Source organism: Scardinius erythrophthalmus, assembly GCF_964197995.2.
Source record: "Scardinius erythrophthalmus genome assembly, chromosome: 4".
In the NCBI taxonomy this organism is placed as follows: Eukaryota; Metazoa; Chordata; class Actinopteri; order Cypriniformes; family Leuciscidae; genus Scardinius; species Scardinius erythrophthalmus.
Genome location: NC_138224.1, coordinates 5,553,720 through 5,578,673, shown reverse-complemented (window position 1 = coordinate 5,578,673; position 24,954 = coordinate 5,553,720). Strand labels below are relative to the sequence as shown.

The following is a 24,954-nucleotide window of genomic DNA, read 5'->3' as shown; positions in this document are numbered from 1 at the left end:
TTCTGGATTTTTCATCGAAACGATTGGTCTTTTTTTTTTTTTTTAAGAAATTATAATTTATAGACTTTTTACCTTCAGTAGTTCGGATTGAGCTGATCAACAAACGGACAGGGAACTACGTCATCACGTTGAAAGGTCACGCCAGCGCCGCCCCACTGTTTACAATGCGACCGTACGTTGGGTAGGAGGATAGGTCAAATGGTATTGTTTGCGATTATATAGTAATAGTATTCAGTGAATATGAATATGTATAGTATATGAATAACATTCTGATGAATATGAATAGTAGTTCAAATAGTATTGCCGGCGCAGGCGTACCTTTCAACGTGATAATGTAGCCTAGTTCCCTGTCTGTTTGTTGATCAGCTCAATTCGAACTATTGAAGGTAAAAAGTCTATAAATTATATATATAAAAAAGACCTATCGTTTCGCTAGATAACAACCTCTTCTTCAGCTGTGATCGCGTACAGCCCGTTTAAACACTTCAAAGACTTTTGAAACTGCATTGATTTGGACTTAAAAACGATGGTGACCAATGAAGTCCATTGTTAGAAGAAAAATCCAGAAATGCTTTCTTCAAAAAACATAATTTCTCTGCCACCGAGGAAAGAAAGACATGGATATCTTGGATGGCATTGGGGTGAGTAAATTATTAGGAAATTTTCATTTTGGGGTAAACTAATCCTTTAACAAGTGCATTTATAATGTACAGTACCAGTGGTGTTTAGTTCTTCATAAGAGATAGTTCACCCAAAAATATTTAGCATTTTCTCATCCTCATGTTGTTCCAAATCTGTATGAGTTTCTTTCTTCTGTTGAACACAAAAGAAGACAGTTAACTACAGGAAAACAAGTACTGGAAGTCTAAATGGGAACCAACATTCTTTCGAATATCTTCTTTTGTGTTCAACAGAAGAAAGAAACTCATACATGTTTGGTACTTGATGGTGAGTGAGTACTAAAGTAGTGAGTGTGAGTGAGTACATTTTTAAGTCATCTGCTGTTTACTCTTAAGGATCAAGCAACAGACAGAGACCTTCTAGTTGGCTCATCATTTAGGGATGCATTTAAGTATACACTACCCGTTCTAAAGCAGAAATACGTGTGCAAAATGCTAATCTCTATAAGTATAAAATGTGTGATTTGCACTAATGGGGGAATTTGTCACGTGCTGCATTTGGTAAACAAATCTCTGAGCAGGAAGAGAAGCAAGGTTGATATGACACCAACACTTGAGAATGAGAGGTGATTCTGAATCAACTTATCCTATACTGAAGTCTCAAGTATTAGTTGCCTCTGCTTCTCAATTCACACTGAATCTAGTTTTATTTGATATATGGCTTTATTAGTGTAATATTGTGAATTGTGATTTTTTTTCTTTGTAAATAGATTAAAAGCATTTTAGTCAAATGAATATAGGCTATTCAATCAGTCAATGCAGAACACACACACAAGCAATAGAAACGGTTCAACTTTATTGTTTTAAGTCTCAAAGTAGCTTTACAAACTGCTGATTTAGAACAGGTTTATTTCGCTTCATAACTGTAAAACATAGTTCCTTTTTTCAGATGACAATAATCCCTGACAGACCCATTTTGTACCAGTTTGCTACACGTGCCCAAATGATCATCATATTTCAGGTCTTTGTCCCACACCTCCACCCTCAGGTTTTCATTTGCTCTGCAATTTGGGAAGTAGAATTCTACATTCCAAATAGGATTAGCAGTATTCTTGATAAATGATGTCTGCCCCCCAAAAGAAGATCCACACCAGACCTTGAGGTATGGATCTGGAGGGTTTCCAGCAGCGTCACCGGTAAGGCCTCTGGCATATAAGTCAAACACCCGAACAGCAGCACTGGCAGAGTCCAGCTGAGACGCCAGCATCAGCACAGCCAGAGACACCAGCCGAAGATCATAAAAGACCGCCATATCTGTCAGAAAGAATACAGGTTCAGTTATAGAGATGTCTGACACAAATATTGAAATGTAAAAATAATATCTCTGTCTTTAAAGTGTCAAGAAGCTGAAGTGTGATTCAGTGTTAAAGATGCCTTACCTTGCTTGTATTAGATTCAGTATGAATGCTTCCTGATCCCCTTAAACCTTTTATAAAACTATACAGTCATAAAAGTCTTCCAAAGGTCATCAACAGGGTTCAATAACACGCATATCTGTGTTGTTTCCGCATTGACCTTACATTTGTCAAGATGCCAAGAGTGTAAAAATTGTATCCCAAGTAAGCATAGAAGCAGTGCATTAAAATAATAGCTCTCAGTCCTACAAAGCAACAAAGGCAGAAAACACTGAGCCAATGATGTACAAGAGTGTCCATTATAAAGAAAAACAATAATCTTTGAAATATGTTTAAACGTGTTGCATTCTCATGAATTAACTATTAGATGCTGGATTCATTTTTTATTTTATTTTTTATAGATTTTTTAAAGAAAAGTTTACATCTAATGACCCTAAAAAAAGTAATGTGGTGCAACCATACAGCAAAAAAAAAATGAACTGAAAACTGAAAACCATACAGTTTTATTTATTATATATATATATATAAAGAAGTTATTTCATTTTTATTACTTGCCAACCCTCAAGTACCAAACATGTCTTTGAAAAAACATTACTGGTCATTTGCAAATGTATTATGGTTAGGATGAAAGATATCTATGGACTGCTATTCTGTTTGTGGACTTACCCGTGACACCTTACTTTACCATCAAAAAGTTCATTTGTGACACTATGACTGCACTTCATAAAATGAAATAAAAAGACAAGTAAAAAAAAAAAAAAAAGCAAAAACATTACTTGTTTAGGGTCAATAGATTTAACTCATTAACTTTTCATAAAAATTGTATAAAAGTAAAAATAAATAAAAATGAAACCAGGACTGAGAACTATTATTTTAATGCACTGCTTCTATGCTTACTTGGGATAAAAAATTTACACTCTTGGCATCTTGACAAATGCAACTGGGTCAATGCGGAAACAACACGGATACGCATGTGATTGAACCCTGTTGATGACCTTGAACCCTGCTGAAGATGTTTGTGATTGTATAGTTTTATAAAGATTATGAGGATCAGGAAGTGTATACTTAAATCCATCCCTAAATGATGAGCCAACTAAGAAGGTGTCTGTCTGTTGCTTGATCCTTAAGAGAAAAACAGCAATGACTTAAACATTTGGACTATTAAAGGGATAGTTTTTTTTTAGTACTCACTCACCATCAAGTCCCAAACATGTATGAGGTTCTTACTTCTGTTGAACACAAAAGAAGATATTTGAAAGAACGTTGGTTACCAGACAGTTGACGGCACCCATAGACTTCCATAGTACTTGTTTTCCTGTCGTCAACTGTCTGGTTACCAACATCTTTTAAAATGTCTTCTTTTCTGTTCAACAGAGGAAAGAAACTCATACAGAATTGGAACAACATGAGGGTGAGAAAATGATAAAAAAAATTGGGTGAACTATCCCTTTAAGGTGAATGAGGGTGATATATATATATTTAAACCATTTTTGAAAATACGGTTTGTTTTTTTACTGGTTGCACCACATGACTTTTTTAGGGTCATTAGATGTACACTTTTCTTAAAAATTGTATGAAACTAAAAAAGAAGAAAAAAATTAAACCATCATCAAATGGTTAATTTCTAAGAATGCAACTCATTTAAACTACATATTTAAAAGATTATTGATTTTCTTTATAATGGACACTCTTGTACATCATTGGCTCAGTGTTTTCTGCCTTTGTTGCTTTGTAGGACTGAGAACTATTATTTTAATGCTTCTATGTTTACTTAGGATACATTTTTTACACTCTTGGCATCTTGACAAATGTAACTAGGTCAATGCGGAAACAACACAGATACAGATACGCATTGAACTGAACCCTGTTGATTATCTTTGGAAGACTTTTGTGATTGTATAGTTTTATAAAGGTTGTAAGGATCAGGAAGCATACACTAAAAACAAACAAGCTGTTTACCGAACCTAATAAAATTGAGGAAAACTTTTCCACGAAATTGAATTACATGTTTCCAACATTTTTTTTTTCAATGAATTGTTTTGTATGAACTTAAAAGTTTTGCAATGCCTAAGAGAGAAAATTTTGTCACATTACCTGCGCTTAATTTTTGTCTTGCAAATAAAATTGCCATCATTATAATTTTAGCTAACTTGACTTTACAGTTACTTCCAATCTTGTGTTTTTACATAGTTACAGTAAATTTTAATAATGTAGGTTTAAATGTGAGATTTGATGTGTATATAGACTATAATGAGTGCCCACAGACTAAACACAGTGACCAATCTTCTGGATAATGGTAACCACAAAAATCAAAAACATTACAGAAAGTCCTCTAACTTTCTAACATAACTGAACATTAAACACTAAAATTAACTAACAACATCTTTCCATTTACTGAAAAACTGAAAATAACTATTTAAACCTCTAAATTTACCCTCCTAATGCAGTCCCTTGCAAAGCATGCTGGGAACTATAGATCCACTCCCCAGTTAGTCGTCAACAAAAATTATTCATGTAGTTCTCTTACGAGAGTTCTCTCGTACTGCGTTTTATCAAAACGCTACGGGAAAAGTCTCTTTTCACGAAACACTGAAGCAAAAAATTATCCTTTAATTTTCATATATGTAAAACGCGTTGCGGCAGCAGCAGTCAGCTATGGCGAGACGGCTTGCTCGCTCATTGGCTGCTCTGCGGCAACTGCTTAAGCCTATCGAGCGAGGCCTGAGATGACGTCAGGCCAATGAGGGCGCTTCGCGCCGTCCTCGCCACTTCCCGCCGAAACGGGCGTGGCTTACCTCTATAAAAGGAGCTCGAGAAGGCTGATTCACTTGATTTTAATCTCTTCAGCGAAGCGCACGCATCGCTGGATCACGGAAGCAAGCGTCGTTCGAAGCAAGCACTTCAGCGGGACGAGCCCTCGAAGCCGCTGGCCAACGCCGCCTTCTACAGCCGTACCTGCTGCGCTTTCCGACGCCTATATCCTTTATTGCTATATTGCTCTGTTTTCTGTGTGTGTGTGTGTTCGCTGCAACACTCACCCCTAAAAGAGCTGCGTCTTTTTCAAGACGCCTTCTCATGCAGCGCTCGCGCTCGCTCCGAGCCAATTGCCTACGGTGACTCTGAGGACTCGCCAGGCATCCTTTCCGAGGCTGCCCTTCCTGGAAGCGGACGGCGGGATTAGTTTTTCTTTACGTTACAAGAAAAGCTACCCTGCCTCTGCACGCGTCATTCACCGGCGAAGGAGAAAAGAGTGTTCTTAGTCCCACCGTTGGTCGGTCTGACCTCTTTTCTCTCACATTTCTCAGTTCCCTGTTCGGCGACTGGAAATATTATTGCAGCAAGTGAGTCTGTTACACGCTTGCCTGCCAGCAAACGCCGAAGAATACATGTTGACGCCGCTTTCAAAGCCTGTATCCCCCTGTGGCTCAGTGGTGGAATTATAGGTTCTCCCGCGGGGAGACCGGGGTTCGGATCCCGGTCTGGCGGCATATATATTTATGCCGCCAATGCTTTGCTCTGTAAGTCCCCTGAAGGCGACTGCAGAGATGCATTTTGCAGCCAGCGAGCGCGTAGTACCCGCTTGCCTGCAACCGAACACCGTTTCTACGGTTCCCGCGCGTCACTGGCGAAAGAGAATGGAGTGTTTTCAGCCCCGCTGAATCTGGGCGATTTCCACTCTTCTCACATTCTGGCATTTTGCAGGCGTTCTGAAAATGCAAATCACTCTGTCTGTTCCCCGAGAGGCAACTGCAGACGTGTTTTTTGCTGCCCACGAGCACGTGGTACAGGCCTGCAAGCAAACGCCAGTGTGGATAATACCCGCGCTGACTTTGTCTATGTATCTTCACTGTGGTCCAGTGGTAGATTCTTAGACTTGCGCGCGGCCGATCGGAGGTTCGAACCCCAGGCTGGCCGGCAGAAAATATTTATGCCGCCGAATGCAAATCACTCTGTTTGTTCCCCGAGAGGCAACTGCAGACGTGTTTTTTGCTGGCCACGAGCACGTGGTATATATGCCTGCAAGCAAACGCCAGTGTGGATAATACTCGCGCTGACTTTGTCTATGTATCTTCACTGTGGTCCAGTGGTAGATTCTTAGACTTGCGCGCGGGCGATCGGAGGTTCGAACCCCAGGCCGGCCGACAGAAAATATTTATGCCGCCGAATGCAAATCACTCTGTTTGTTCCCCGAGAGGCAACTGCAGACGTGTTTTTTGCTGGCCACGAGCACGTGGTATATATGCCTGCAAGCAAACGCCAGTGTGGATAATACTCGCGCTGACTTTGTCTATGTATCTTCACTGTGGTCCAGTGGTAGATTCTTAGACTTGCGCGCGGGCGATCGGAGGTTCGAACCCCAGGCCGGCCGACAGAAAATATTTATGCCGCCGAATGCAAATCACTCTGTTTGTTCCCCGAGTGGCAACTGCAGACGTGTTTTTTGCTGCCCACAAGCACGTGGTACATGCCTGACAAGCAAACGCCAGTGCGGATAATACTCGCGCTGACTTTGTCAATGTATCTTCACTGTGGTCCAGTGGTAGATTCTTAGACTTGCGCGCGGGGGATCGGAGGTTCGAATCCCAGGCCGGCCGACAGAAAATATTTATGCCGCCGAATGCAAATCACTCTGTTTGTTCCCCGAGAGGCAACTGCTGACGTGTTTTTGCTGCCCACGAGCACGGCCGATGATGCTATATGTGTAGAGAAGATGCCCACTGCTAGTGCCCATCCCTACACACTAGCACAGCCCTTCACACAGGGCCCGCGCTCATATATTCGACTCGGGTCGATCACGCACGCAACATAGTGAACGTGCCCACTGCCTAGTGCCCACAAACACTATGTTCTGCATGCCTTGTGGTTTCTGTAAAGACGAAACCTGTGTGCATTCACTCTGCTCAGACAGACAGTGCACTCATTGCAGTAACTGTGCCCGCTCTCCCGCGCCCACACTTACTCACGGTACTTCTGGTGTCCCGGCCACGGCCGATGGTGCTATAAATGTAGTGTCGATGCCCACTTCTCAGTGCCCATCCCTACACACAAGCACAGCCCTGCACTTAGGGCTCGCGCAAATAAAATCGACTCAGGTCGATTGCGCTCCCCACATAGTAAAAGTGCCCACTACTCAGTGCCCACGAACACTATGTCTATCAGATCACAGGCTCTCTGTAAAAACGAGACCTGTGAGCGCGCGCGCTGCTTACACAAGCAGCGCGCCCCAAGCAGTAAATGTGCCCGCTCACAGCCCACATCTACTCGCACACATGAGTCCCATGGGACTCGCGCAGCCCCCCCTCACTCAGCCAAACACTGTTGTAAGGTCAAGGGCGAGCGCTCCGCCCGCTGTATTAAGCGCGCCCCCCGCCTCAAATGCCGCAGGCGCCCCATAGCACCTCTGTCGCACGGCGAACAGAGCGCGCTCTGTATCCGGCCCTTAGCCAACCATGCAGATGCATGGGCAGCGCTTCCAGGGGTTTCGGACTGGGTCTTAGGCATTATAAAGAGAGGCTTCTCGCTACAGTTTTGTCGACGCCCTCCGCGCTTCACAGCGCGCGTCGAAAATTCGGTTCCGCTGAATGTAGCACACCTACTTCGCGCCGAAATATCAAAACTGATAAGCAAAGGGGCGATAGAGCTTGTTCCCCGAGTTCAAAGCGAACAGGGGATATACAGCAGATACTTTCTAGTCCCCAAAAAGGACGGCGGTATCAGACCCATTCTGGATCTCAGACGACTGAACAGAGTATTAGTGAAACGCCGTTTCAAAATGCTCGCAACCAGCAAAATTCTCGCGCATGTTCGCCGAGAAGACTGGTTCATGTCGATAGATCTGAAGGACGCGTATTTTCAAATACAGATAGCGTCACATCACAGGCGATTCTTGAGATTCGCCTTCGAGGGTCAGACATACCAGTATACAGTCCTGCCATTCGGCTTGTCCCTAGCACCCCGTACATTTACGAAATGCATGGACGCAGCGCTCGCTCCTCTCAGACTCAGAGGCATGCGAGTGCTGAACTATTTGGACGACTGGTTGATCCTAGCTCAATCACGATCACAGCTTGTGGAGCACAGAACCATTTTACTCGATCACCTCGAGAATCTTGGTATCACGGTCATTTGGGCGAAGAGTTCACTGAACCCCAGCCAAACGATTTTGTTTCTGGGCGTCGTTCTGGACTCACAGTCTATGACAGCGCGGCTGTCACCACAGCGCGTGTTGATCATTCAGCGCGCGGCGAGGTCTTTCCGCCGCGGCGCTGTCACCCCGCTCAGGAAGTTTCAAAAGATGCTGGGTCTCATGGCTTCAGCATCGTCAGTTCTCCGGCTGGGCTTGCTCCGCATGCGCCCGCTGCAGTTCTGGTTGAAAACGCGGGTACCGCGCAGAGCGTGGGCGACCGGTCGATTACGCCTCAAGGTCGATCAGAGCTGCGTTTCAGCCCTGGCGCCTTGGACGGCGGACGACTGGTACCAATCAGGTGTAAGCCTGGGGACTTCCTCGAGAGTGAGGATGGTGTCGACAGACGCATCCACCTCGGGATGGGGAGCTCTGCTCGAGGGCAGACCGTTCTTCGGCCTGTGGTCGGAACGAGAAAAGCTCCTACACATAAACTGCCTAGAAATGCTGGCAGTGCACAACGCGATGACGCGTTTTTTGTCCCCGCATCAAGGACGAACACGTCATAGTCCGTTCGGACAACATGGCTGTGGTGTCCTACATAAATCGCCAGGGCGGTCTGAAATCCATATCCCTGTACAGGCTGGCGAAACGCCTCCTACTATGGGTTCAGCACAACTTACGCTCGCTGAGAGCAGTGCATGTACCTGGGCTTCAGAATGTGGGCCCAGACAGACTGTCCAGGAACAATGTTCCCCCGGGCGAATGGTCTCTACACCCACAAACAGTCCGGCTGTTGTGGGAGAGATTCGGCAGAGCGGAGGTGGACCTTTTCGCGTCCCGCGAAAACGCGCTCTGCCCCGCGTTCTTTTCAAAGACCGACAGCGCGCTGTCCCGGAGGTGGCCGCGCTGCCCGTTATACGCTTTTCCCCCCGTCTCCCTCCTGCCACAGGTGCTGGAACGGGTCAGGGAAACGAAATGCCCAGTCCTGCTTGTAGCTCCGTTCTGGGAGAACCAGACATGGTTCCCAGTTCTGATGCAGTTGGCAGATATCGCTCCATGGCCACTGCCGTTGAGGAGAAATCTCCTCTCGCAGGCCGGGGGCTCGATTTGGCACCCACACCCGGAACTGTGGTCCCTTCATGTGTGGGTGCTCAACGGATACCCTTTGGTCTCACAGAGGGAGTCGTGAATACCATCACTCAGGCTAGAGCACCGTCGACACGGCGGCTTTATGCTTCGAAGTGGTCGGTTTTCTCCGGCTGGTGTACAGCTCGGAGCATTTCACCCCTCGAATGTGAGGTAACGGAGGTTCTCTCCTTCCTACAAGAGCTGTTGGATAAGGGCAGATCCCCTTCCACGCTCAAAGTGTATGTGGCGGCTATTTCAGCGTTCTTTGGTTCAACGCTGGGTCAGTCGCTGGGAAGGAATGATTTAGTCATCCGCTTCCTCAGGGGAGCTAGGAGACTGAATCCGCCCAGACCTCCTTCAGTTCCTTTGTGGGACCTTTCTACGGTCCTAGCGGCCATGAAAGGTGCCCCTTTCGAGCCTATCCAGTCTATTAGCCTCAAACATTTGTCTTTCAAAACAGTGTTTTTGATGGCTCTCGCTTCAGTGAAGCGCATAGGCGACCTGCACGCGCTCTCTGTGAGCCCGGCATGCTTGGAGTTTGGTCCTAATGACTCTAAAGTCATACTCAAACCTAAGCATGGCTATGTGCCGAAATCCCTCAACACGCCTTTTCGGGCTCAGATTATATCCCTGGCTGCCCTGCCGGCATCGAGTGAGGAAGGGGACTCGAGTTTTCTTTGCCCTGTTAGGGCTTTAAGAGCTTATATGTCCCACTCTGCTGTCTTCAGACAGACAGAGCAGCTCTTTGTCTCGTTCAGCGGACGTTCCAAAGGAATGGCTGTTTCGAAACAAAGTCTATCCAGATGGATAGTTGACGCCATAGCGCTAGCTTATACTGTCAAGGGCATTCCATGCCCGTTGGGAGTCAGAGCGCACTCTACGAGAAGCGTTGCTTCTTCGTGGGCTTGGTCCAGCGGGATTTCCCTACAGGATATATGTACGGCGGCAGGCTGGGCCTCTCCGTCTACATTTATCAGGTTTTATAACCTAGAGGTTCCCGCCTTACAGGCTAAGCTTTTGTCGGTGTAATCTGTTCAGCCGTCTAGTCAGACCACTGAAACCCATGCGCAATGCGCTACCGACTATCTTGGGCAGAACTGTGTAAGACCCACATTTCCCGCATTAGTTCAGGTTCCCTACCCTGTCTATGTGATGTTATACTTGCGTCTGTGGACATGTCTATTCTACGACGTTACAGTATAGGGAATTAAGGCTCCCACCCTTATTCCCTGACTCTGTGTGAGTCAATCTGGTGATTATGCACTGTGTGCCTGAAATAGCTTCCGGTGATCAGTGTTTTTATCCCAGCACGCACGGCGTTTTGCAAGGGGTTCCCGTAGCGTTTTGATAAAACGCAGTACGAGAGAACTCTCGTAAGAGAACGTACTCGGTTACTAACGTAACCTCGGTTCTCTCTAGAAGAGGGAACGAGTACTGCGTTCTCTGCCGTGCGTACGGTTCACTCTGGTTCGCTTCGGCGATCAAAATCAAGTGAATCAGCCTTCTCGAGCTCCTTTTATAGAGGTAAGCCACGCCCGTTTCGGCGGGAAGTGGCGAGGACGGCGCGAAGCGCCCTCATTGGCCTGACGTCATCTCAGGCCTCGCTCGATAGGCTTAAGCAGTTGCCGCAGAGCAGCCAATGAGCGAGCAAGCCGTCTCGCCATAGCTGACTGCTGCTGCCGCAACGCGTTTTACATATATGAAAATTAAAGGATAATTTTTTGCTTCAGTGTTTCGTGAAAAGAGACTTTTCCCGTAGCGTTTTGATAAAACGCAGTACTCGTTCCCTCTTCTAGAGAGAACCGAGGTTACGTTAGTAACCGAGTACGTTTTCACACAAAGTAATTAAGTAAAACTAAGTTTTAAATATATTAGGTGTATTGAACACAATTTAATTAGGTTGTAACAAAATGCAAAAAAAAAAAAAAAAAAAAAAAAAATAAATCTGGTTACTTTAGCTTATTATGATTCATTAAATTGAACAAGAGGCAAAAATATTTTTTTTGAGTTAACGGGTAGTGTACTTAAATGATTAGCCAACTAAAAGGAGATGAAGATCTCTGTTTGTCACTTGATCCTTAAGATAAAAACAGCAGATGACTCAAAAATGTGGACTATTAAAGGGATAGTTCACCCAAATATGAGTTTCTTTCTTTTGTTGAACACAAAAGTGTGTGTGTGTGTGTGTGTGTGTGTGTGTGTGTGTGTGTGTGTGTGTGTGTGTGTGTGTGTGTGTGTGTGTGTGTGTGTGTGTGTTTAAAGCATTTTTGAAAATAAAGTTTGGTTTGTTGTGTGTGTGTGTGTGTGTGTGTGTGTGTGTGTGTGTGTGTGTGTGTGTGTGTGTGTTAGGGGTGCACGATATATCGGCCGCCGATATAATATCGGCCGATATGGTCATTTTTTTTACACATCGGTATCGGTCCGATGTCAAAATAGGGCCGATGTGAACAGGCCGATATTTGACGTGTGAAGTTGAAGATTAAGTTACTGATGCTGACTCGTGCAGTGAACGCGCCTGAGAGAAATACACATTTCATACAGATGACATAAGCAGAGAACAGTCTGTTTTCTTTCATTTTGAATTGTTCTGTTTAAAAATAGATGTTTCAAGCTTTCTATATAGGCTATGTCTCAGGTCTGTGAGGCAGGTAGGTTTCGGTTCATTTGAGACGCGCTTCAGTTCACGCGCTTTCGCCTCCATGTCCTGATTAAATATTTTCTAATATTTACGTTGTTTATTTTTGATGAAACATTGATCAAAATTAAGATACAATTAATACAAAACGAAATTAAATTTAAAGACAGGCTTTGTGCTTTCTGTTTGAGGTCTCTGTGAAAGTTTTAAAGCAGTCTTTGGACGTGCGTTACAGAGAACTGTCCCGTCAGTAACATTGTTAACGCAGTCCAGTGCGACTTATGATTTTTCCCTCTTCATGACACATTTTTGATTGATCGTTTTTTGACTCGTAGATATTTGAATATTGCTTGATATTTGATACCCGTTCGAATTTGATTTTTCTCAAAAGTGACCGCACGTGTGATTTGTGGATTACTGATAAGCGCGAGTGGAGAAACAGGCGTTTATTATTCATTCTCAGTGTTGAGAAACGTAGCCTTCATGTGTTACGTTATTGTGTTAATAATAACTAAAGTATCCTACCTAATTATGTTACATATTTATTTTGTATGAAAACTAGCGCGTTCGTTACTTATGGATTAAAAGGTAGGCTACCGATGTATCAGTGCTGCGCGAGCTCTCCCTCACAAACACGGACGCGCGCACACAGAGAGAGAGAGAAGATAATTGTAAAATGAAAAATTGACGGGCTAAGTTTAAATTTTGTTCTTGCTTGTTTTTTTTTTTCTTTCAAAATGTCAGAAAGCATTTTGTATTATCCATCCGTGTTTTTAAAATTCGTTAAATGACGGACGTTTTACTGTTAACACAGCCCATATGTCGGATTCCACTTATAGCATACTTGTTATTATTTTTAGAATAAGTGATTCGTTAAGCCGGTCGCACACCGGACGCGCAGCTCAGCGCCGCGCAGCGCAGCGCCACGTCTTTTAAATTCGAACACATTATTCTCTATGAGAGTACACACACCGGCGGCGTCTGTCCGCGGCGCCCAGCAACGGCTCAGGACCGTGTTCAAAACCCTGCCGCGCCACACAGCGCCATTTACATAGTTTTATATTAAATTTACATTTATGTGTCTCAAATCGTAGTTAATGTATATACGGACTTAACCCCGTGCTGCAATATACATTTAGTTTTATATTTATTTACAGAAATCAGAAAATTGCTGATGCTAACGGATTTTCAGGTGACAGTTGTCCTAGACGTGGCGCGGCGCGGCGCTGAGCTGCGCGTCCGGTGTGCGACCGGCTTTATGCTATTATTATAGTCTATTCATTGTCAACTGTTTTCTATAAATATGTTTGAATTGGCTAACATTTATTCAGCTAATGCGTGTCCTGATTAAAATGTGCAATGTTCAAAGGCAAAGACAGCACGTCACAAATAGAAGCCCTTTTCCCTGTGCTATTTAGTATCATATTTGGATATTGGAATAATAAATTAAGTAGCCTATCTTAATTGTACACAATGTTCCTGTTTTTTTTTTTCCTGTTTTCTAAGGGTTTCTTAATTTTAGACAAGTTGACCAGCACACATTATATGCAATGCAATATAATGCATGTGTGTCGTATGTGTGACATATTTTGCATACAGGTAAAGGTGCCCAATATCAGTCATTTCTAAAGTAAAAAAAAAAAAAAGTGTTTTGGAAAATAGCTCTTTATTTGATAATCATTAAAATTTGTTTTCTATACAGAGATATCGACATCGGTAAATATCGGTATCGGCCATAACAGCAATATTAATATCGGTTATCGGTATCGGCCACAATTTTCACATCGGTGCATCCCTAGTGTGTGTGTGTGTGTGTGTGTGTGTGTGTTTTAAAGCATTTTTGAAAATACAGTTTGGTTTGTTTTGGGATTTTTTTTTACTCGATATGGTTGCACCACATTACTTTTTAGGGTTATTAGATGTAAACTTTTCTTAAAAATAAAATAAAATAACAAAATAAACCAGCATCAAACAGTTAATTTCTAAGAATTATTTATTTTCTTTATAATGGACACTCTTGTACATCATTGGTTCAGTGTTTTCTGCCTTTGTAGCTTTGTAGGACTGCGAACTACATTATTTTAATGCACTGCTTCTATATGCTTACTTGGATTATGCCGGATCCAGGCCGTATCCAGATCAGATGGTGGACCTGGGCCTAGACATGACCACAATGCATGATGTAGTCAGCCGAATCCGGGCCGTATCCATACCAGATGGACCTGCACCTAGAGTCTCCTAGACACGACCACAACGTGTGAGCAGAGATTGTGTCAACTAGACTCTCCCCTGTGAAGGCCTCATCGACACGACAGCCATCGGCACTGGTCCTCAACAAACTCGTTCCCTTTTCCGGCGTGACTCCGATCTTCAACCAGATGGAACTGGATAATATTCTGATTGTTCCAAACCAATCTGACTTCTGACCTATAATGCAGCCTGAATCATAATCATACACTGTTGGTTCGTTGGCCAGAAAAGAAGTGGCCCCCGACTGAGTCTGGTTTCTCCCAAGGTTTTTTTCTCCATTCTGTCACTGATGGAGTTTTGGTTCCTTGCCATAATAACGTTTTTAAAATAAAAAATGAAACATCACTGAACTTAAGCTGGACTGTGATGCTATTTTCTTCTGGAAACAAACTTTGTTGCATTATTTTCCTGTTATCTCTATAAAGCTGCTTTGAAACAGTCTGTATTGTAAAAAGCGCTATAAATAAATGTGACTTGACTTGACTTGGAATAAAAAAATTACACTCTTGGCATCTTGACAAATGTAACTAGGTCAATGCGGAAACAACACAGATATGCGTGTTATTGAACCCTGTTGATGACCTTTGGAAGACTTTTATGACTGTATAGTTTTATAAAAGGTTTAAGGGGATCAGGAAGCATTCATACTGAATCTAATACAAGCAAGGTAAGGCATCTTTAACACTGAATCACACTTCAGCTTCTTGACACTTTAAAGACAGAGATATTATTTTTACATTTCAATATTTGTGTCAGACATCTCTATAACTGAACCTGTATTCTTTCGGACAGATATGGCGGTCTTTTATGATCTTCGGCTGGTTTCTCTGGCTGTGCTGATGCTGGCGTCTCAGCTGGACTCTGCCAGTGCTGCTGTTCGGGTGTTCAGCATACATGCCAGAGACCTCACCGGTGACGCTTTAGGAAACAAACCTGATCCATACGCCAAGGTCTGGTGTGGCTCTACTTTTGGGGGGCAGACAGAATTTATCAAGAATACTGCTAATCCTACATGGAGGGCAACATTCAACTTCCCAAATTGCAGAGCAAATCAAAACCTGAGGGTGGAGGTGTGGGACAGAGACCTAAGTCGTGACAATCGTTTGGGTACGTGTAGCAAAGCGGTGCGAAATGGGTCTCTCAGGGTAAATTGTTATCTGAACAAAGGAACTGTGTTTTACAGTTATGAAGCGAAATAAACCTGTTCTAAATCAGCAGTTTGTAAAGCTACTTTGAGACTGATAACAATAAAGTTTAACAGTTTTTATTGCTTGTGTGTGTGTGTGTGTTCTGCATTGACTGATTGAATAGCCTATATTCATTAGACTAAAATGCTTTTAATCTATTTAAAAAATAAAATAAAAAAAATAACAAAGTGCATTCACAATATAATAGCCTACTAATAAAGCCATATGTCAAATAAAACTAGATTCGAAAAGATTAGGCTATTGAAAACTAGAAAAATAGATAACATAAAAAAGCAGATGACCTAAAAATTTGAACTATTAAAGGGATAGTTACTTACTCACCCTCAAGTCCCAAACATATGAGTTTCTTTCTACTGTTGAACACAAAAGAAGATATTTGAAAGAATGTTGGTTACCAAACAGTTGAATTACCAACATTCTTTCAAATATCTACTTTTTGTGTTAAACAGAGGAAAGAAACTCATACAGATTTGTAACAACATGAGGGTGAGTAAATTATAAATATTTTTGAGTGAACTATCTCTTTAAGGTGAATGAAGGTAATTGTCAAGCTCCAAAAAAAAAACACAATAAAATGTGCCAGTATTACTATATAATACTATATTTAAAGTATTCTGAAGCCATACTGTATTTATATATGAGACCAAATTTAAATCGTTATTTCATAGCGCTCCTTGGCGCGTAGGCTACATGTGAGTCAGGGGGGGATGTCATGAATGAATCGCTCGAGATGAATCTTTTTTTAATTTGATTCACTCACGATTCGGACAGCAGCGGTTAAATTACCAAGAGGTGAAGCTCATCAGTGATTATAACGACTTTAAGTACGGTTTGTTCGTCACATAAAGCTATCATATGACTAAATAACTATATGAATATAGCGGACGAGTCGTATCAGATCACTTTTATGATTTTTTTTATGTGGTTATTTTTTAGCATGAGAGCCTCAGTAACTCATTCGCTTTCATTACATTGACAAGAAAGTGACCATTACATACTTCAAAAATGTCCTTTTGTCTTCCACGGGAAGTAACCATAAGGATATGCAAATGAGGGTGAGTAAATGACGGCAGAATTATAATTTTTTGGATGAACTAATATGCATTTACTGAAGGGCTACTTACCCAAAATTACACATGATGTAGGCTATATCTTTATGAACTTCAGAGTATTATTTACTTGTTTATGTAGGTATTAACAGACAGACAGATATATTCAAAGTATCGCCAAATCTTACTAACTTGCTAACCATCCCAGATAGCAACATTGTTTCGGCCCGGATCCGGCCCACATCTGGCACTTGTGGAATACGGATCTGGCCCACATGCAGCGTGGAATGACGGCCCTTGGGTGGCCCACTCCTGTTTGCCAGATCTGGGCCACAAGCAGGCCATAGCAATGCCACATGTCAGCCAAAAGCAAAGATATAAACCACAACTGGACCTTACCTGAGCCACAAAGTCTGTGTATATTAAATATAGAGTAATTTCAGCCTTAATAAGCCTGTTAACAAGCAGAATCACTGAAGGAAAGAAGAGAACAGAAAAAGAGACGAGCAGAAACACAAGAACTACAACTGACTTCAGCCACAGCCTCAGATGAAATCAACTGAAGAGAAAAGAAGACATTAAATCTGTGAAGATCTCAGCAGAGGAGGATTAAACAACTCCACAAACAACATTACCAGCTTCACTTATTACTAACCAGACTGACTTTATTTCTGTCAGACGTCTACAGAAGGTTTTATTGATAATTAACAAAGGTTTAACTCTAATGTGTTTCATTTGAAGTCACCATAAGAGTGATTAGTGTTTCCATTAGTTGGGCTCTTAACTCTGACTATATATTATGTCTTTTTTGGCCGCTCTGACAGTGTGTTTGTCAAACACATTTGCAGCAGCAAAGAAAGCTAAAGTGAACTGAGATCAGGTGATGATGGTTACCTGTTGATGGTTTTATAATCATAATGAAACCTGTTTCACTGATGTCTTTGGAATCTAACAATTGTGTTGATCCATTAATATTTTCAAGCCCTGTATTACTGCAACATGAGATACAGCAATATTATAACAATAAGTTCAAAGACTTTATCAAACATGATCACAAAAATAGTCAGTTTATGATGAGACACACAGACATCAACAATCAGCGTATGAATCTCAACAATGGTGACAATCAAAACTACTTTGCTGCAATGCATGCTGGGTACCAGCATATTACAAAACCAGCATGCATTGCAACATGAATAAATTATGCAGCTGAATTGTCCTATAATTTTGTTTGATTCTAAATATTTGCTTTTATTTTTTGCTGTTGGTTTTGTTGTGAATTAGTAGCTTTTCAGTGATGTTCTGCATTTATCTGTTTATCTAAATATGTGTGATTGTCACCATTGTTGAGATTCATACGCTGATTGTTGATATCTGTGTGTGTCAGCAAAAGCTATTTTTTTTATCTCATGTTTATAAAAGCTTTAAACTGACTGTTATAATATTGGTGGATCTCATGCTGCAGTAACACAGGGTTTGTGATGTGAAAGTATTAATGGACCAACACAATTGTTAGATTACAAAGACATCAGTGAAACAGGTTATTTCATGATGATTATAAAATCATCAACAGGTAACCATCATCACCTGATCTCATTTCACTTTAGCTTTCTTTGCTGCTGCAAATGTGTTTGACTAACACACTGCCACAGCGGCCAAAAAAGACTAGGAGTTTAGATATCCTAAGAGTTAAGAGCCCAACTAATGGAAACACTATTCACTATTATGGTGACTTCAAATGAAACACATTAGAGTTAAACCTTTGTTAATTCTCAATAAGAACTTCTGTAGACGTCTGACAGAAATAAAGTCAGTCTGGTTAGTAATAAGTGAAGCTGGTAATGCTGTTTGTGGAGTTGTTTAATCCTCCTCTGCTGAGATCTTCACAGATTTAATGTCTTCTTTTCTCTTCAGTTGATTTCATCTTAGACTGTTGCTGAAGTCAGTTGTAGTTCTTGTGTTTCTGCTCGTCTCTTTTTCTGTTCTCTTCTTTCCTTCAGTGATTCTGCTTGTTAACAGGCTTATTAAGGCTGAGATGACTCTATATTTAATATACACAGACTTTATGGCTCAGATAAGGACCAGTTGTGGTTTATTTCTTTGCTCTTGGCTGACATGTGGCATTGCTATGGCCTGCTTGTGGCCCATATCTGGCAAACAGGAGTGGGCCACCCAAGGGCCGTCATTCCACGCTGCATGTGGGCCAGATCCGCATTCCACAAGTGCCAGATATGGGCCAGATCCGGGCCAAAACAATGTTGCTATCTGGGATGATGAAGTGCTTTAACAGTTAAAGATCCAACAAATAAAATTAAGAAAAATAATTATGCCTATCCTTTGATCTCTCTCTTTTTTTTTTCTTTTTTTATCTGAGATCACGGTACATTTGCACTAGATATTTAAAATATTTATTTGCTTTATAATGGACACTCTGATATGTCACTGTTTTCTGCTTTTGTTGCCACTCAGGATATAATTACTTAAATTATTTTAATGCATTGCTTCTATGCTTTCTTAGGATGCAATTTTATGCCAACTTGACAAATATGAATGTGCCAACACAGAAACATAATACTGATACGCATGGGGTTTAACCACCTATTGATGACCTTTTGGAAGACTTTTATGATTGTATAGTTTTATAAAGGTTGTGAGGGGGTGAAAGTTAGGACGATTCTAAGGGCCCACACACTTTTGGGGGCCCCAAAAATCGATTTTATTAATGGAATGGGTGCAGTAGGGGGTCCAACCTAATATTCTTTCATAGGGCCCCAAATTGCTGAAAGCATCCCATCAGGAAGCATACTGAATCTAATAAAAGCAAGGTAAGGCATCTTTAACACTGAATCACCCGTCAGCTTCTCGCCACTTTTAAGACACATGTATTATTTTTACATTTTAATGTTTGTGTCAGACATCTCTATAACTGAACCTGTATTCTTTCTGACAGATATGGCGGTCTTTTATGATCTTTGGCTGGTGTTGATGCTGGCGTCTCAGCTGGACTCTGCCAGTGTTGCTGTTCGGGTGTTTGATTTACGAGGCAGAAACCTCGCTGGTGGTGATGGTATTGGAGATCCCGATCCATACGTCAGGGTGGTGTGCAATGGTGATGAAGATTAAACAAAACATTTATCAGGTCACTCTACTCCTACATGGAATGAAGATCTCTATTTATCAAGCTGTAAATCCGGGCGATAGACTACACGTGGAAGTGTGGGACAAAGACTGTATGAATGAGGATGATCCCTTGTCCTTAAATAAAAAGTAGGCTACCTGCACTCACAATACATACTAGTGTCCACAATTTAGCCTTAGATAGGAAATAAAACTTACGAGTGAGAATCAGAGGTAAAAGGTGGGTGAAGAAAGGTAATAGCTGAATTTTCAGCATCATTACTCCAGTCTTCAGTGTCACATGATCCTTCAGAAACCATTCTAATATGCTGAACAAACATTTGATACATGAGAACTCTGCACTGCAACCTTTTGTTTTCATTCAGCAGGGTCCAAATGTACAGCAAAACCAATGACAAGAGTTTGGCAAGGACCAGATTTTTGTCATTAAATATTCAGTTTGGTGGCGCTAAAGATGCCGAAATTGCATGTCACCTTTAGAGACTAATGCTTTGTCTGAAATCACTCACTCATTCACTAATAGCACATGGCAACTAAGTGCACTATGAAGTGAGTGAATTCGGGCGCTGACGTATTGAGCGTCAGAGAGATTTACTTTTATCTTAAATATAGGCTACTTTACTATAAAAAAAATAATATCAAAGTTGGATTGACATGCTTAATTTGTGTTCAAAATAATTAAAATAATCATAAAAAAAAACTACAAAAACGAATGGCCTTAAAAAAAACAAGTGTAGGCCTACATTATTCAAATGGAAACAAAAAAAATGACAAAAGCAAGAACTTTGTTGGAAGACAGCCAAGTGGTTAGGACTGTTATGCATATATTTTTTTCCTTCTGTGAATTACTCAAGAACATGCATCAACATATTGAGTATTTCAATTCAGGACATTAAATGTACAACTTAAGATAAATACAAAGCCTATCATGAAACTCTTTTGAGCAACTGATTGGTTCTTTTAAAGCTGGCTGCTTTGGCCAATTGATCTTTTTGTTCTATCTACTGTTCTATCTTATTTTCATCTTGAACCGGCTCAACTCAGTGCAGCCCGCCATGGGAATTTTGTACAAAAGCATGTACAATCCATTCCTATCAATAAATTGTTTAATTCTATTCCGAGAGTTATTTCATCTCAAAACAAGTCATGCTACACACTGCTTGGTGCTCTAATTACAATGAAATGATCAATTATAGTTATTGACAAAGTGCACCACAAGAGGGCACCGACTCCCTACTGTCTTGTGTCAAGGAATTAGGCAGGTATTAACATACAGACACAGGACCTGCACCAAATCTAACTGATCAATTATGCATATCAAACAGGATAAAGAGCTATAAATGCTTTAAGAGAATGTACTAACTCTGCTTCTGCACATTTACTCTGTGTCCTGTCCTTGAGCAAGACTTTCTTCTGCATCTGTGATGTTGGACTTTGAGTTGGACCAGTTTCATATCAATTTGCCATGTGCTTTAGAAAATGTCCACAGCGCAGCAACAGAAAAAGACAAATGCCAAAGAAAAAGACAAAGTAAATTAAATAAATAAAAAACTAAAAATATATGAAATACAAATCTTCATGTATACTAAAAGCACATCAGTTTCAGCAGCTGGGGAAAAAATAATAATTTACCAGCAGTTGCTCTTATTTGCCTTTTCCCACTACCTACAATTGTTACAATCTTATGATAAATAAACACCTTAAATGACATAAAACAGGAAGACAGATGACTCGGCTCTACAGATGACATTGCAATTAGTAAACCAGAGCTCTAGGGTTTGCATGAAGAGATGATTCAGTTTTATGACAATCTTTCATTTTTCTAAATTTTAGAGAGTATTACATTTGAGGTAGAAAAAAATTAAATTGTTTTCTGCTCATGAAAAACCTGCTTTTGTAGCTGGCTCAGGACAGTGAATGGTTCAAATAGTTGTTATATCCTCTTGCTGAATTGACTCATTTAAATGTGCCAACTTGTTACATAGGCATAAAAGGTTGTAACAGCAAAGCTGATAACAGATACACATGGGATTTTAACCACCTGTCGTTGATCACCAATTCAAAGAATTTTGCAATGGTCATTGCATTATATAGGGGGCTAGGATCAGAAAACAAGCACGCAACACCTGATACAAGCAAGGTAAGGCATATTTACATTACACCTTTAGACACTATTTCCGCATTTCGAGATTTGTGTACATTAAACTTTCTAATTGAACATCTATTCTTTCGGACAGACATGGCGGTCTTTTATGATCTCCGGCTGGTGTCTCTGGCTGTGCTGATGCTGGCGACTCAGCTGGACTCTGCCAGTGCTGCTGTTCGGGTGTTTGGCTTACATGCCAGAGACCTCACCGGTGACGCTGCTGGAAACCAACCTGATCCATACATCAAGGTCTGGTGTGGCTCTACTTTTGGGGGGCAGACAGAATATATCAAGGATAACAGAAATCCTTCATGGTCTGCTGAGTTCAACTTCCCAAACTGCAAATGTGGTGAAACCCTGAAGATGGAGGTGTGGGACAAAGACCTGAATTTTGATGATCACTTGGGCACGTGTACCAAGCTGGTGCAATATGGGTCTTCCCCTTTTACTTGTTATCTGAACAAAGGAACCATGTTTTACAGTTATGATGCGAAATAAACCTGTTCTAAATCAGCAGTTTGTAAAGCTACTTTGAGACTGATAACAATAAAGTTTAACAGTTTTTATTGCTCATATATGTTTGTGTTCTGCATTGACTGATTGCATAGGCTATTCATTTACTTTTAATCTATTTACTAAAAAAAAAACTCACATTCACAATACAATATTAATAAAGACATAGCCTATATCAAATAAAACTAGATTCAGTGTGAATTGAGAAGCAGAGGCAACTAATACTTGAGACTTCAGTATAGGATAAGTTGATTCAGAATCACCTCTCATTCTCAAATGTTTGTGTCACATCAACCTTGCTTCTCTTCCTGCTCACATATTTGTTTCCCACTTGCAGCAAGTGATAAATTCCCCCATTAGTGCAAATCACACATTTTATAGCCTACTTGTAAACATTTCGCACTATAGTTTTTTGTTACATAACGGGTAGTGTAGTGCCTATACCTAAATGCATCCCTATATGAGCCAACTTCTAACTAGGCCTATCTGTTGAATGCTCCTAAAGAAAGAGAGGAGGGAAAAAAACTCCAAATGACTTAAAAAATGGACTATTCGTGAATGAGGGCGATTGTCTGCTCCAAAAAAAAAACATAAAAAAATTACTATATAATACTGTCATTTTTTATGGTGTTTTTTCCCCCTGAGATTCTATTCCGAGAGTTGAGAAAAAATATGATTTCTCTATATATGATAAATATTTAGCCTACTTAAGTCATAATTCATGGCGCGTTTTTTTTTATTATTTTTTTTGCGTGACGGCCCCCAGTAGGCTAACGTTACTCATTCACTTTCATTACATCGACAAGAAGAGTCTCCATTAGATAGTAGCTGGCTCAGGACAGTGAATGATTCAAATAGTTGTTATATCCTCTTGCTGAATTGACTCTTTTAAATTTGCTTAAACTTGTTACATAGACCTAAAAAGTTGTATCAGCAAAGCTGATAACAGATATGCATGGGATTTTAACCACCTGTCGTTGATCACCAATTCAAAGAATTTTCCAATGGTCATTGCATTATAAAGGGGGCTAGGATCAGAAAACAAGCACGCAACACTTGATACAAGCAAGGTAAGGCATATTTACCACTACATTACACCTTTAGACATTATTCCCGCATTTCGAGATTTGTGTGTATTAAACCTTCTCTAATTGAACATCTATTCTTTCAGACAGATATGGCGGTCTTTTATGATCTCCGGCTGGTGTCTCTGGCTGTGCTGATGCTGGCGACTCAGCTGGACTCTGCCAGTGCTGCTGTTCGGCTGTTTGACTTACATGCCAAAGACCTCACCGGTGACATTTTTTTAAACAAACCCGATCCATACGTCAAGGTCTGGTGTGGCTCTACTTTTGGGGGGCAGACAGAATATATCAAGGATAACAGAAATCCTACATGGACTGCAGAGTTCAACTTCCCAAACTGCAAATTTGGTGAAACCCTGAAGATGGAGGTGTGGGACAAAGACATGAATTTTGATGATCCCTTGGGCACGTGTGGCAGAGAGGTGCAATATGGGTCTTTCACCATTACTTGTTATCTGAACAAAGGCACCGTGTTTTACAGTTATGATGCGAAATAAACCTGTTCTAAATCAGCAGTTTGTAAAGCTACTTTGAGACTGATAACAATAAAGTTTAACAGTTTTTTTGCTTGTGTGTGTGTGTGTGTGTGTGTGTGTGTGTGTGTGTGTTCTGCATTTACTGATTGCATAGGCTATATTCATTTACTTTTTACTAAAATGCTTTTAATCTATTTACAAAAAAAAACTAACATTCATAAAATACAATATTAATAAAGACATAGCCTATATCAAATAAAACTAGATTCAGTGTGAATTGAGAAGCAGAGGCAACTAATACTTGAGACTTCAGTATAGGATAAGTTGATTCAGAATCATCTCTCATTCTCAAATGTTTGTGTCACATCAACCTTGCTTCTCTTCCTGCTCACATATTTGTTTCCCATTTGCAGCAAGTGATAAATTCCCCCATTAGTGCAAATCACACATTTTATAGCCTACTTGTAAACATTTCGCACTATAGTTTTTTATGTTACATAACGGGTAGTGTAGTGCCTATACCTAAATGCATCCCTAAATAATGAGCCAACTTCTAATAGGTCTATCATGCTCCTAAAGAGAAAAAACTAAACAAAACAAACAAATGACTTAAAAATGAACTATTCGTGAATGAGGGCGATTGTCTGCTCAAAAAAAAATAAAAAAAAATACAAAAAATATTACTATATAATACTGTAAAATTTTTATGGTGGCCGCGTTCGAGAGTCGGGGCGATGTCTTGAATGAATCTTTCGAGTCGAATCTTTTTGAATGATTCACTCACGATTCGGACGGCTGCCGTTAAAAGCTATCAAGAGGTGAAGCTCATCAGTGATTATAACGACTTGAATTGCAGTTTGTTCGTCACATAAAGCTATCATATGAGTACATAACGATATTAACATAACGGAAGAGTTGTATTAGATCACTTTTATGATACTTTTGTGATGTTTTTTTGTCTTTTATTATTATTATTTTTTGCGTGACGGCCCCAGTAGGCTAACGTTACTCATTCACTTTCATTACATCGACAAGAAGAGTCTCCATTACATATTCAAAATGTCCTTTTGTCTTCCACGGAAAGTAACCTTAAGGATTTGCACATGAAGGTGAGTAAATGACGGCAGAATTATCATTTTTGGAAGAACTTGTCCTTTAATATGC

The 24,954-nt window shown here is 40.9% G+C and overlaps 1 long non-coding RNA gene across 1 annotated transcript; it reads left to right on the top strand.

Annotated features, from left to right (window-relative positions):
• The first annotated feature begins 146 nt into the window (after positions 1 to 146).
• On the top strand, positions 147 to 15,441 carry LOC308689393. Its single transcript, XR_014029996.1, has 3 exons — positions 147 to 641; positions 14,053 to 14,842; positions 14,968 to 15,441. It is a non-coding gene; the product is annotated as an uncharacterized lncRNA (long non-coding RNA).
• Positions 15,442 to 24,954: the final 9,513 nt, after the last annotated feature.